Source organism: Rhagoletis pomonella, unplaced genomic scaffold (assembly GCF_013731165.1).
Source record: "Rhagoletis pomonella isolate Grant_MI unplaced genomic scaffold, Rhpom_1.0 Rhpom_scaffold_00011, whole genome shotgun sequence".
NCBI classification, from domain to species: Eukaryota; Metazoa; Arthropoda; class Insecta; order Diptera; family Tephritidae; genus Rhagoletis; species Rhagoletis pomonella.
The window spans coordinates 18635736-18651111 of record NW_023458565.1 but is presented as its reverse complement, the minus strand read 5'-3'; the positions used below and the strand labels follow the sequence as shown (position 1 = coordinate 18651111).

General features: G+C 35.6%; 1 protein-coding gene across 1 annotated transcript in view; it reads right to left on the bottom strand.

Annotated features, from left to right (window-relative positions):
- Positions 1-15376, bottom strand: part of LOC118746768 (transmembrane protein 184B-like) — a 798314-nt gene that overhangs the window by 245669 nt on the left and 537269 nt on the right. The gene's annotated exons all lie outside the window — the stretch shown is intronic.

The window sequence follows — 15376 nt, the reverse complement described above, 5'->3', positions numbered from 1 at the left end:
GTTGTTATTGTTGTATTCGCTGCACTTCTGCCGACAAATGTAGCATAGCTTCCGCGAAGTAGTAAACTAAAGCAAAATGTTAACAAAAGCGAATGCTTTTGTGGTTAAAAAAAAAAAAAAAAAAAAAAAAAATAAAAATATTTTATCATTTCTTGAAATGGTACTGTCAAGTGCCAATGAAGCCATGAAGCTATTCGAGAATGTGTGAAGTAAAAGTGTTTGCAGTGAATGCTTGCTTGCGTTATATTCCGTAAGCCCGATGTTGTCGATTTTTGCACGTTTTGTTGTTGCTTTAATTATTGTTGCCGCGGCAATGTGCTTTCGCATGGAGTAATCAATTAGTGCCTGCTTATAGTTTTTAGCTAGTAGTGGTTCCTGCTGCTGCTGTGCCGCAGCACTTTTAATTGGCAATGATCAGTTTGCTGATTCGCTTTGGACTGTCCGCGTCCTCAACGCCATCGATCAGTTTGCTGAATTGCGCATGCGTAACAGCGCTATGTAATAAACAACATTACCTGCATGCATTACAACATTATTTTGGGTGCGAGTATTACGAGTATGCATGCATGTAGTTGTTTGTGTGACGACGTGAATGCCAAATGACAGCGTTGTTGTTTGTGTGCAATCTTGCTTGCAGTGCGAGCTGTCCATTTCGAGGAAATACAACGCTGATTAAGCGCTAGTATATTCCTGAATTTACGTACTTTTTAATTTTCAATATTTACCGCAATGCGCGGGGGTGTAAACATACATACGGAAGTCCAATTCTGACCATTAATCGGTTTATATGGGTTAACTCCGTGCTTAAAAGCAGAGTAATCAATGCAGCTATATGAGCAAATCTGGTCGAAAATGGAGGTACAGTTATCTTAGAAAATGCATTATCTTCAGTTTTGTATAAAGAACAAGATTCCAACGTGAAATTGTCTTGAAATGAAAACTTAAAAAAATATATACCATCAAGTAATTTTTAAGCAAAAAAAAAACGACTTCAATTCTCATATAAAAATTTAATAATACCATTAATTTCTTCATTACCAAATGATCGGATCTAAACCAAATTAGTATGGGACCACCCTAAAGATAGATAGAAAAATAATTATCAGAATCGGTTGACGTGGTCCAAAGTTATGCTGCAACATACATACATAAAAAAATATATATATGTATGTATATATTCCTACAAATTAACCACTTTCTGCTTTTGAAGTCGCTTAAAAAAGTAAAAATAACCGTTCATGTTCGCATACGTAGTTGCGTATGTAAAGTATACGCCACGTAGCACCATATGCAGTATCTAACACTATTACTCGCACGCCTTAACTTAAAAGTCATATTATCTAAAAGTAATTAATTGTGGAAGATTTTTACACAGCATACCTTATGCACATATATATTGCTTTATTTATGTATGTAAGAATTTTAGAAGGAATTTCGAGTGTGCCAATAAAAATTGTAAAAATGGAATTTTAGTTTCTCAAATCATAGTCATCTTTTACTGAATGTATTTTTTTTTTTCATTTGGTGATACACTAGTTTTATTACACTAGAATCACTCGTTTTGCCACGAAGAACATTTGCACCCTTTAATTTTAACATATTGAATTATCTCAAATTATTAAAATTAATAAAATCGCAAAATTTCAAAAATTACCAAATAGCTGCGACATATATTTGTCATGCTGCCATTTTTTTAAATTTGGTTGCACACTTTTGAAAATTCACAGATGCGTTGCATTTAATGTAAACGTTCATTGCCTCTAATATGAATATTTGAAAACTTACCAAAGTTATTAAAAAAAAAAACAATTATGATTTTTTCGAGTGACAATGAAAAAAATGAGTAATTTCGGTAAATAAATGTTTTAAGGCTAAAATTGTTCAAACACTTGATTTATTTTTTATTGTGCTTATTTCTGGAATAAAATTGATTGAGATAAATGCAAGAAGAATGCTTTATCGTTTTCTTTCTGCCGAAATAAGGGAGTGACAAAAAAAAACAACTCTTGAGATTTGCTCATAAGCACAGTATCCACAAAAAAAATAACCACCAGAGGCACTCCGCAGGGAGGCATATACTCCTCTAGATTTTGTTGGTAAAAGAAACTGTGAAATCGCTTAAAATATACATAGGTAGGAAAGTAGAAGTGGTTGAGGCCTGTAGCGGTACACCTACTTAGGTCATAGATAGAAGGCCACAGTCTGACACAATTTCATTATCCCACCGGTTGAACCATTTCGTGTCACTACTGAATCTCATTAGGCATCTTGCGTCTGTGCTTGAAAATTCACTAAGGTATGTACGGTACGGTGAACCTATCTGCATGTTTTCCTTTCAAACAATGTCCGCTAAGAGACCCTCACTTTTCAGAGCGTATACAATTCGTGGCCGTTTCCGATCCCATTTAGGCCACGTCTGCTTCGAAATTCGACAAGTTTTACACTGACTCCATTTTTCTTTAGCTTGCTCTAAGTATGTAGCATGTATCATAACGTTCTTTACCAGGAAGAATCTGCTTGGTCTGCCTTGCCTTGTAAGTTCATCTGCCAAGCTGTTTCCCTCTATTGCCTTAGTAAGGTGAAGGATGTTCTGCTTGCCCATCTCCAGTAGAGATGGGAGTTCAGCGCAGTCTTTAAGTAAAAAGTGAAAGAGCTCAGAGCTTTGATTGCGGCCTGGCCATCACTAAAAATGTACACGTTCCTTCCATCATTTCGGTTTCACACTTATCAAAATCCTCCATGATAGCTGAAGCTTCAGCTTGGAATACGCTGCAGTAGTCTGGTAGCCTAAAAGACGATTTCAGAGAAGGGTTTCATGAGAACACGCCTTCTCCCACCTTAGCATCGTGTTTTGGGCCACCTATATACATAAATATGTATTTAGATGCTAGTACTACCACGTGGAGTGTTAATAACTTTTTCCACTCCTATCTGCTTGGGATTCATGAGGTAAAATTGTTTTCTGGAACTGATATTAAAGCGTAAGGGTCCGTGCTGTTTGAAATGAAGCAAAATTTATTTTATACATATACAAGATTTAGACTGCGATGCCTCTCTTAATGAAGACCATGGAGCGTTCCTGCCAAATCCATTCAGAGCCTTCTCATAACGATGAACTATATTCTCCTTCCGGTACAGCTTTTTATCTAAAATAACGCCTAGAAATTTGGCTTTTGTAGCAAGACTTAGCCGGACGCCGTTTAGTTACCGAAGGCATTTTATACATACCTTCTTGTAAAAAGGACGAGCTCCACATCTTGCTTAAGTTGATGCTTAGGCCATAGCGGAAGAACCACCTTGATACATCCCTAAGCGTTCGCTGCATCAGCTCACATAGCGTTAGCGGAAACTTTCCCTGAACGCAATTGCAACCTCATCGGCATATGTAACGACCCCCCAATCCGTTTCATGCAGAACCGCGTTGACGGTTAGGTTCCAGAGATGTGGAGAAAGAACACCTCCATGGGACGTACCCCAGGCTACAAAGAATGAAGTTTGTCGCCTATGCCGAGGACTAAGTAATATTATGTTTGAAAGGAGGCGTCATCTCTCGGTGGGCCAAACAGAACGGCTTGAAAACAGAGCAGGTCTTGTTTAGAGAAAAAACAAAAGTTCTATCCTTTTCTTTTCCGGGATTAGAGGGAGCTATTTGGATTATCTCCTCCGAAGTAAAAAACTAAAAAATTTGGTAGCCTCTGACTTAGCAAGCCAACATAGTATGGAAATAACCGATTTATTTTGGGGCACGCGGCAACATTGGGTGATATAAAAAACAGGGCTGCTTAATGTAAACAAAGCTGATCGGTCAGCCTTTTCGTATGCCAAAACGACTATAGCGCCTACCAAGCTAGTCTTTTACTAAATAGCACGGCTCCAGTTGCAAAGTTCCCTATCATCGTCGATAGGCAAGTGACTTCGAAGTAGTGAATTTGACGATTGTGCGGTAACATCGCACCAGTTGGCATCGCAGGGCTATCTCGGACATATCATAAAAGTAAACGAGACAGCTGATGAGATGGCAAGATATGGCTCTGAGTTTTCAATAAACCAGGCAGACAACTATACAACCACCGCTTCGTGATTTTAGAAAAGTAGGCGAATACTTGGTGGCTGTTACTAATGACTTATGGACCAAACGAGCTGATTGTGAGTTCTTAAGGCCCCATGAAGTTAAAGAGATCTGCAGAAAGAGTTTTAATGACGTCATCACAGGACACTGTGCCATTGCAACGATGATCCAACCATGGCTGATTTCAAAGAGTACTCTCTGTAGAAGTTTTAGGGGGTATCAATTGACTACTTTCTCTATCGATATTGGGAGCTGCTGACGAGGCGACTCATGTACCTGGGATCACGCTTCTTCACCAGTCTGGCGGAGATCACGTCTTCTGTGTATGTAAAGTAGTGGATATAAATCTTAGGAACGACCCTAAATGGTTAAGCAAGTGGGAGTGAAACTTTTTCAGTGGTTGCCACATCTACCTACCTATAAAAATTATACAAAAGTAGGATATTAAAGTCAGGTTTAGAAGGGTTGCCATGCCACATATATTTAAGGTCATTTCGTGACAGCTATTGCAAGAAGTTCAGCTACCGCAAGCACATAGTGATTTAGTGTGAAATGGCTTGACTTTTCTTTCTTGCCAAATAGATTCAAATATGAGTAATACCGCGCGTGTATTACATCCACCAGCTTAGGAGCTAATTAAAACTTAGAACCATAAAAAAATTACTGGACTAGGTAATCAAAGTGAACTGCTTTCATACCTACTCTCCTGCCTTTCATATAAATTTTCCTTAGAATATCCTAAACTCACATTAAAGATAGGTTAAATAGCGTTTGCATATATAATTTAATTAATGCTAGCAACAGACATCAAGAATTTTTCTGGCTATTAACTCAGACAGAATGGACGCTTCCCACAAGGCACACACATATGTACATACAGCAGAATTCTAAGTGCTTATCTATGCGCGAGTATAGTATGAGTATAAAGTTATGCTTTCTCTGTTGCTGATGGCTTTTCTTGTTGCCGAAGTAGCAACATGAATATACTTAAACAGCAAATACAATAGCGAAAAAAATAAATAAAAAAATAGCAACAGATTTCCAAAGAAAATAAACTGAAAGAAGGAAGTGCAACGGAAAAATATTTTCCCGCGATTGAGCAAACTTGGCCGAAAACGATGGTTTGACGATGCAAATATTTTGTAACAGCAACAAAATTACTTATGCATATATACCTACATACAGTGACTCAAACAAATGACCATGTGTTGATTTTCTTCAAATATTCGTAATGTTTTTTGAGCTAAATTTTTTTTGCTATTTTTATATAAAAATAAGCTTTAACCAAAAACTTTGTAAATCAACTTTCAAACTTTATACAAAATTTAGGAAAATTCAACAAAATTTCAAATTTTTATTCTGAATTTTTAGACAATTTTTGTGTATGCAGTTTTATAGCCCATACAATTTTAGTCTAATGAAGTGCAAGTTTCAAATCGCGTTGATTTTTGAGATGTTTTTTTGGTGACAGATTTTTGCAGTACGTATGTATGAATTTCTCATGAAATAAAACGCGGGAGACCGTCAGCAACAAAATTTCACAATATCAACGCGAGTTTTTGTAAATTGCGCTTGTTATATTAAAAAACCCGAAAAATAGCCTAAAAAACAAATTCTCAAAAATTAACGCGATTTTTTAGACTAAAATTGTGTGGGCTATACCCAAAAATTTTCTAAAAATTCAAAATAATAAGTTGAAATTTGTTGAGTTTTCCCAAATTTTGTATAAAGTTTGAAACTGGGATTTACACGGTTTTGGTTAAAGTTTAGATGATATTTTTATATAAAAATAAAAATAAAAAATTTAGCTGAAAAAATATTACTAATATTAAAAAAAAAAACACGTGGTCATTTGTTTGAGTCACTGTATGTATGAATGTTAGGGTGCACCATTCTCCATACTAAACCAACGGTACTATTTTTCCAACAAAATTATCAAATCTAATATATGTATGTATTTGGAGATTTGCGCCAAATTTTTAAGAAAACTATTAAGATTTACCTGAGCTGACATGGTTTGAAAATATCTCCAAAAATCGATGTTTTTTTTTTAATTTTAAATAATTAGTTTTAAACAATATTCGTTCCTGAAAATTATTTTAGATGATAGAAGAGTTTACCTTAAAAGTTTTGCATACAGATATTACAATTTTTAGCACCAGAATCAAAATACATACTAAGATTTTTGGAGGTATTTTCAAACTGCTCCAGCTCACGTAGATCTTAATATTTTTCCGAAATATTTTGGCGGGAGCTTTAAAATATAAAAAAAGTTGTATAATTCCCGTTGAAAATCGGTACCTGTTTTTGGTGAGGCACCCTAATGCATATAAGTATGTACATAATATTTAAAATGCAACAACACTAGCGAGCGCTGGGAGTAAAGACTACAACGACTGTGACTGTTGCTACTTTTGCACATCATTAGGCAAGCAACAACAAGAAACAACGTGCAACTTTAGAGCGACAGCAAAACTTATGCCACTTGCACACAAATGTCTGTGTGTGCATGCCACATGCCTATCGCGCGAGTTGGCAGCAGTGCGCATGTTGCTTAGCCGCTGTTGTGTTGCGTTGAGCTGTGTTGCTGCCAATGTTGCCGATGGTCAAACATTTGTCGACTATGGCAGATACGTTAACGATCGCTTAGTTTCGCTGTTGCCACTGCTGCTGTTGCTATGTTTGATGTGGTGTGGCACGTTTAGCATTGATGCTAGGTTTACAAACAAACATGTGTACATACGTACGTTTGTATGCTGAATGTAGCACTAAACAACTTGCAGCTAAGGCTTGAGTGGCTGGTAGTTGGTAAGAAGGATTTTTTATTTTCTTTTGTTGGATTTTGCGTTTGCGCAGTGTCATTTCTAAGTTTGCGACTGTTTTTGCTTTTTATTACTTGCAATGCTTATGTGGAAGTTTTCGTAATGTATAAGTAATGATTAGGCTACACATAGGAAATGCGAATATGAGTGTGGGTATGAGTATGAATATGAATATCCGTATGAGTACTAACATGATTACTAATGTGAATATTTTTACGAAAATTGGTATGACTATGAGTGTGAGTATTACTGTGAGTATGAGTATGAGTATGAGTATCAAAATGAATATGAATGAGACTATAATCTTGACTACGCATATGAATTTCAATATGAGTTAAAGTATGGGTAAGGTGTATTATCTATGATTTAGTGTGAGTATGAGTATAGATGTGCTTTTGAATGCGAATATGAATTCAATTTTTAGTATAAGTATGGATATGAATTTGTGTATGAGTATGAAATTTAGTATGGGAATGAGTGTAAGTATGAATAATATAAGAATATATATGCATATGAGTATGAATATGAACATGAGTATGTGCATGAGTATGAGTGTAACGATAAATATGAATATATGATTGTGGTTAGGATTGTGCCTATGCGCTGGAATATGAATTTGAGTATGGTTATGCTTTTTATATATGAGTATGAGTGTGGGTACACGTATGATAATGATTGTGAATATGAATGTGTCTGTAAGTATGATGAATTTGAGAATAAGTAGATATGAGTAAGAATATGAAATTAATTTGAGTATAAGCTTCGAAACGAATATGCATATAGATTTTTTAATTAGTATGATTATAAATTTACAAATAAATATGAGTATAAATTTGAGTATGACTATGTGGTATTATTATGCATTTGAATATGACCATGTGCGTGGAAACGGATATGTATGTATGTGTATAGGTGAGAGTATGAATTTGAATATGAGTAAGAATGACTATGAGCATAGATAGTTTTTATGGGTATGAGTATCAATTTGAGTAAGAGTATAAGTATAAGTATGAGTAAAAGTATAAGTATGAGTATAATTATAAGTATGAGAGTGAGTATAATTATGAATATGATTACAAGTAAAATTGTATGTAAGTACGAATATGACTTTGAGTATGAAAATAATTATGAATTTGAAAACAAATATAAACATAAGTATGAGGATGAGTATGAATATTAATTTGCGTATGAGTAGGTATGATAGTAAAAATGAACATGGATTTACATATGAATTTGAATGTAAAAATTATCTGCGTACAAGTATCTATGAATATGATTATGAATACTAAGATGAGTAGATATCAATTTAGTGCCTGTGTTAATCCCTTGTGATTTGTATAGCTACGTCTCAACCTGTCCAACTGTCTGCGCCTTCTATTTTGACCCTTTCGATTCGCTGCGGTTATGCCACCGAACAACTACCTACAAAACCAACCAACCACTACAATGAAAGCAAAAAAAAAACTCATCATATAACAAGAGGAACAACAACTGTGTATTTATGTAGACTCTTGCCTTGTGTGCCAATTGCAAGTCTTTGTTGCTGGCCTCAGGTGTCGTGTATTTTGTCAGCATTATTTGCGCTTAACTTTCCGCTTGTTTGTTTCTGTTGCTGTGGGCTTGCAACAACAGCAGCAACAACAAAAACTACTCACACACATTTACCAACAATCAAATCACAATATTGAAAATAACGCGAAAGCCAAACTCTGGCTATACATGTACCAAGGCAATGGATTGCCCAGTTTAACAGTCAGACAGACAAACGTTCACTCACTCCAAATGGCCGACAGGTAGAACGCATCCAACTGAAAGCGCCCAAACCATTGCGCCGCAGCACAAATGAGCGGACGATGAGTTATTACAGGGCATCGTTTTCAACGCGGGCGCATTCAACTGTTGCACATGCGCGTATAAACGAAACGAAACACAAACGTCACACAAGTAGACAGAAGAAGAGGAGAGGTTAGTAGTAGATAATAAAGAAAAGTGCATAAATAGCATTGAAAAAAGTCAAGAAATTGTATTTGCTGCAATGCGCTTTGGACAGGATCGACACGTTGTCGCCGCCGCCGCTAACACCACCACCACCATCATCATCATCATCATCATCGTCACCACGGCTGTCGCTGCCTCCCTCCGCCGCTAACCAATTCTGTCACTTTTTTCTGCTCTCCCACTCTTTACCTGCAGGCATTTTCTTTCTTTTACTTGCATTTTGCATGGTTCGTTGGTTCCTTTTTACAATTTTTTTAGTGCTGTGTTTTTAATTTTTTATAATCTCTCTGTGCTGCTGATGATCGCCGCGACGGTGGATCAAAAAGCCAAACTGCAATAAAAGCACAAAGAAACTTATAAACTTTAATAAGAGTTGACCAAGAAGAAGAAAGTCAACGTTTGCGGTAAGTAAGTGAAGCTCTCGGTTGGGCAGCTGCAGCACACACAAATAATGGTATGGTGCATGCAGCATGTGGCAAGTTACTGTGGTGCCACACTTCACCACTGCCTGCCTGCTTGCCGGCCTTCGGGCATAATTGACTGCATATTTGTGCATACATACATACGTACAAACTTAAATTCGTAGCCGTGCAGACTCGTAAGTTCGTCTCTATTCGCCTGTGTTTGTTTGTGTGTGTTGGTGGTGGCTATCGAGACCGCAAGTTGCATTGCTTGGCGTTGTTGTTATTTAGTAAATCTAAATATTTAAATTCAACATGCGTTAACTGCTAAATGGTATTTACTTGTAGTAAATATACTTACTTCGAATAAATGGTAAATGGTCGGCTGTGGTAAACAAGTTGTCGCTTCACTTTGGTCAATTTAGTGGCGAAAATTGTTTGCGCATTTTGTGTGCGCGTGTGTGCAACGAATATTTTGTTTGTGCAAATTTTGTTTATGTGCATTAAAGTCGAAGTATTTGACTTGAACGCAATTTTAAAGAGGATTTTCTTACATTATTTGTAACTTTTGTATGTAAGCAAATAGTCGGCTGACAGCATGAGTGCCTATTAAACAGCCAATTACGAAGTTAAAATTCTTGCACCAGCTGAGATTTACATACATACCTGTGTGTGCACAAAATATGTACATCAATCAGGCCAATTTTTGTGCAGAGTCTTGATTTGTAAGTGAATTGGAAAAGGAATTCAAATACGAGTATGTCATGCCAATGCGTCGATGGATACAAATACGAATATGAATAAATCTCTGTTGTGCTCTTTTGGGCGAGGTCCTTTACCGTATATGAGAAGACTTTTACATGGCAATTTCGGCAAAACGGTCTTTCAACTCAGCACAGTATTTCGATAGACAAAAATCTTTCGTAAGACAATTGTCGATTCTGACAACCATCTTGAAAGCTCCTTTCTGTCTTTCGACATTCTATGTAATTGAAAGAAATACATATTGTCACGTAAAGGTGAAAAGGTGCCAAGTCCATTTTTTGAAATTGTTTAGGAGAGAATTTTGAAGAAAATAGAACTGGCACCTTTTCACCTTTAGGTAGCGATATGTATGTATATGTATTTTCTTCTTTTTTAAACAATAAAAATAAAAATTACAACAAAAAATAAAATAAACTAAAAAATAATAATAAAATATGTTTTTGTTTTATTAAATGATATAAAAGAATATGTTACTTAAAAAGAAACATATTTTTTAATATCATATAATTTTTAGCAACATATTTAATTTTTTTTAACAATAAAATTTAAAAACAAAAAAAAAAATAATAATTAAAAATATTAAGAAAATGCGTTATTAAAAATTAATGATATTTATGTTTATTTTTTAAAACAATAAAATCAAAAATCTAAAAATTAAAAGATTATTAAGTCTAAATTATTATCTAGAAATAAGAAGAAAATTTAAATTTAAAACATTTTTAATAAAATTAAAAAAAAAAAATTAAAAATTAAATAAGTTCCTAAATATTAAATGATATTAAAAAAACATTTTTTTAAAACAATAACTAACAAAAATTAAACGAAACTAACTAAAAAAATGGTAAAAACAAATGTAACAAAAAGTAAAATAAGTTCCTAAAATTAAAATCATATTGAAAAAGTGTTTTTTTCTAAATAAAATATACAATCTGAAAATTAGAAGAAAATGAAATTAAAAAAATTGAAAGAAATTCAAAGAAAATGAAAAAAAAATATATAAAATAAGTTACTCAAAATTAAATTAAATAAAAAAATCTTTTTAAAATAATGAAATCTAAAATTTAAAAGAAAGAAAAAATAAAAAATTATAATTGAAAAAAAAAAAATAAGTTCCTAAAAATTGCACAAACTTAAAAGTAAAAATACATATACATTTCTTTTTAAGAAAACATTGTCCTAATTGAAAATTAAAGGAAAAATAAAATAAGTTCCTAAATATTAAATGACATCAAAAAACATTTTTGTCTTATAAACAACAAAAAATTGAAAGAAATCAACTGCCGGCTTCACTAGCAGTTTAAGTAAAAAAATATTATTTGTTCGGTCAGTTTCCATATTAAATTCAATAAAAAGAAAAAAAAATCATTTTACAATTAAATTGTTTTCTTGAAACTGGCTATTAAACGAAAAATAAAAAAAGTGAATTGAGACAAGTTAATAGTAAAAACAAATACTTTTAAAACAAGCTTTCTAAACATGAACGAAACCTGACAATAACTACTGGTTTACCAAATATATCGACTCGTGTGCCACCTATCGGCAAATTTTTGAGTGGAGTATTTGATGGTATGAAATAGTCAGTACTTGCAGGTATCGGTATGAGTGTCATCGTCCCTGGGATTTTTGAGTGTCCGATTGTACCCAGAGTCCAGGCACTTGCCTCTTTGAGTCTAAAGGTTGCAGTTAAAGCTATTTCTAGAAAAATTTCGCCGAGCAGTTACCAGGGGAATAGCGAAGAGAGATCGGAGATAATCTCTGCCCAAATTAAGGTGTTTTTTGATGCCTTGGACATTCAATAATTTTGTTTATCTACCCACTTGTGATAGAGATCATATGAGCATTGGTTAACCCACAAACGCGTTCCGAACCATGGAATACTGGGGTAACTCTGTGCTTTACTTGGCAGTACGCCTCGATTACCTAGGCCAGCAGTATTTTATTCTTGGTTCAAAGTGCTAAAGTAGTGTGGGATTTCGGTCCTAGTGCGACGGTCTGATTGTCCTACATCAAACGGATGTATTTCGGAGGAGATGTGCCTGTTCTACACAAATTTTGAATATTTGCTGGAAAAATGCCCCCTTCCATGAAATTTTTCCACTTACAAGTTTTTATCCAGCTGTATAACAAAGCTCTCCATCCGATATGGAATATGGATACCCTCCTCTGCAAGGGATACCTCAAAGTCCCCTCAGATTTTTAGATCACTGAAGGGGCTTGTCGGATTTGCCAAGAGGTGAGGTTGCGTTAAGAATATGTTCGTGGAGGTATCGGGAGTCCTCTCCTGACCATTATAATTGCTACCTATGACCTCTGAATGAATTTTTCGTAATAGCTGTGCCATTCAGCGTACAATCAATTAAATATTTAAAAGTGTTTACCTTTAATTTGCGAACATTTTCTTTTTATTAATATCCCTAATTTTTCTACTAATTTATCAATATTAGTATCCGTCCTTAAAATGCAACGTTCTCTAACACACAGAAATCATAATTTATCACCGCCATCGTGCATGGCGGGCGTGTCAGTTTGAGCTGTCAGTCAAGCTATTCACACGCGTTTCGAAGTACACCTTATCATTGTCACCTCGGTGAATTTTTCAACTGCAGAAAATTGCTAGTTTCTTTCAGCAAAAAGAATGTTGGAACAGTACTCAATGCAGGGCGGCATGATCGAGTGCTACAGCCTCCAGAGAAAAAGAGCAGCAGCAGAGCAATGAATGCTAATACGAAACTGTGTAAGAGAAAGAAAAATAGAAGCAGCAAGAAGCATTGCTACGATGCATTTCCTAAACTCAATGCACTCGCATGTTGCTGCAATTTTATTTTCGCTTTGTTGCTAGTGCTGCCGAACTGTTGATTGTTGTTGATCGCATATGTAAGATTGCAAGGTTGCCGACGACTATTTTAGCAGCTCAGCCCACCGAAAGGTTCACAAAAAAATAAAACAAAAAGCGTCTAAGTAAGCAAAAACAAGAAACCTTCAAAGATTGAAAATAAACCATAGATTGCATGAGCGAAGTAGGTATGTATGTATGCGTAATAGCAACAACAACCAAGTAACTACGAAAACAACACCACTAAATCGCTGTCGACACTGATTGCTCTTATTCGCGTATTACCGTAGCTATTGTTGTTGTCTCCTTTGCTAGGCCTTCTCGACGACACCATTTATAGGCTAACAGGAAGTTAGGGGAAGCAGTAATAACACTAATTGAGTAGTATGTATGCAGAGCTGCTAAAAAATTACAGTAACATTCAGATTAGAGCTTGAAATTCTCAATTGGATTATGAAATGCTAATATTTGCTCCCGTATAAATTCTTCCCTTCCCCGCCACAAATATAAATCCGGCTTATTTATTTATCCAGTTTCGCCAGTGGAAGACTTTTTCAATATATCGTATAAATGTTCCATTGGATGGAGGACTAGAAAGCAAGCTAGGCATGTGCCTCCAAAAACATATAGTGGATGGGGTTAAAGGCCTAAAAATTTTGACTATGCATCAAAACTGCGGACAAACCTCAAATAATGTTAATTCTGGATCCCGCATATAAATCGCAGTAGTTTTTGCTCTGCTTGGCAATATTATTGCTCGGGACCAATTGGATGCTTCAAGGATCCTCAGTTCGCCAATACACTAGCCAGTTCGTAGCCTTGAATATCACAGTATTCCGTACCCACATGGGTTCAAGCCTATCCCATTTTGCATTCCAGTTCAGCTTCATCTTAATTTTTTTTCCGGAGTGTTTAAAGCAGCTTGGGTGTCACTGCTGGACAACTCTCTCAAAATAATGCAGTCGATGCATCGTCTTCATGACTTCCTATTGGCTCCTTAATATAACGGTAGCAATGCTAACAAAGCATTAAGAGCCACTACTGACGTTGTCTTTACTTAGGGCGTCCGTAATGCCACACACACATTCCTTTGTAGCCTGTTTAACATACTACAGCAGAATACATAGACTGTCTTGGAACCCATCCAACTATCCAACAACTTGCAACGTTCGATTTACATCCAGCTTCTTAGCTACGGTTACTTCTGAGTATTTCACTTCTTGTCTCTGGACCTAGAGTAGAATTTCTCACCAACTTTGTCAAGTTGTTGTCTTTATTATCATAGAACCCTAGACCAAGTTTTTCAGATGCTTAGTGAAAAATCTGCGCGCCACTCAAGTTTACGCCTCTAAGCAACGGAAAGTTGTGATCTTCCAATTTTGCTTTCCGGGTTAACAGGTCCAGGGTTGTCCTGCTATCCACCTATTACAAACTATCTTCAAAAACTCTTCCTTTCCATAAATTAGTTCTGTTTAGGTTCCTACTTCTTTTCTAAGGAGAAATGAAAGGGTTGTATTTGCGTACTAACAGGAAATTTTTTGATTGATTTAAAAATTGGATAGGTGCGCGAGGAATGATTTCGAGAAGACTGAGCATGGGTTAGCAGATGAAACTCGGAGAGTCATGAACAGTCAATTTCTGTCTAAAAAAGACGTATCGAAATGTGTGAGCCCTAAATAAAGATTTTTTTTTTACCTAAGATGGGTTCAGGTAAAAATGTTTTGTTGTAGAATTCTAACCACTGTTCGCGTAAGATGCGATGTGATTAATTAGACCCAGACGTCTTCCTCTAAGCTTTTTATAGACCACTGGATCGCTTCTATAAGCAGGTGGGACGATATAGAAAAGTGTTTTCAAGGCGAAAACTTATACAGTTCGCGAAATAAAACTTCCAAGTACCTAGACTCAATTCTCCAGAGGCTCAACGTTTTTACTCTTCCTATTTCAACACTTCTTCGAAATATAGTCGATGAAGAAAGAATTGCATGTATATACATACATACGTAATGATGTGTGGTATTTCCGCAAATGTTGCAGCAACATTGCGACTACTCGACCGCCAAAGCGCATCGCATGCTTGACCGGCCTGTGGTGGCAATAAAAGTTTCAGCGCTCAACCAACATTGCCTTTGTCATGGGAAATAATCGCAGCAAAAGAGGAAAGAAAAGCACTACTAAAAATAAATAGAATGCTAGTGAAAAAATAAGAAACTTTACGATTGCAGAGTAATCCTACTGCGACTTGTCCGCCTGCTGCCTACCTCCTATTTGCTACAACTATTTTTTTTGTTGTAATGCCATTGAGCGTTGAGCTTTGGTGCTGACTTGATTCCGGCTGGATTTATGTGTGTTTGAATTGTTGTTGTTTTTGTTGTTGTTGGCGTCAAATATGCTACAGCAGCAGTGATATGGGCGCAACCACTAGCCGCATAAAACTTCGTACACTCAGAAAAAGGTTTAGTTATAATAACCAAGATTTGGTTATAGT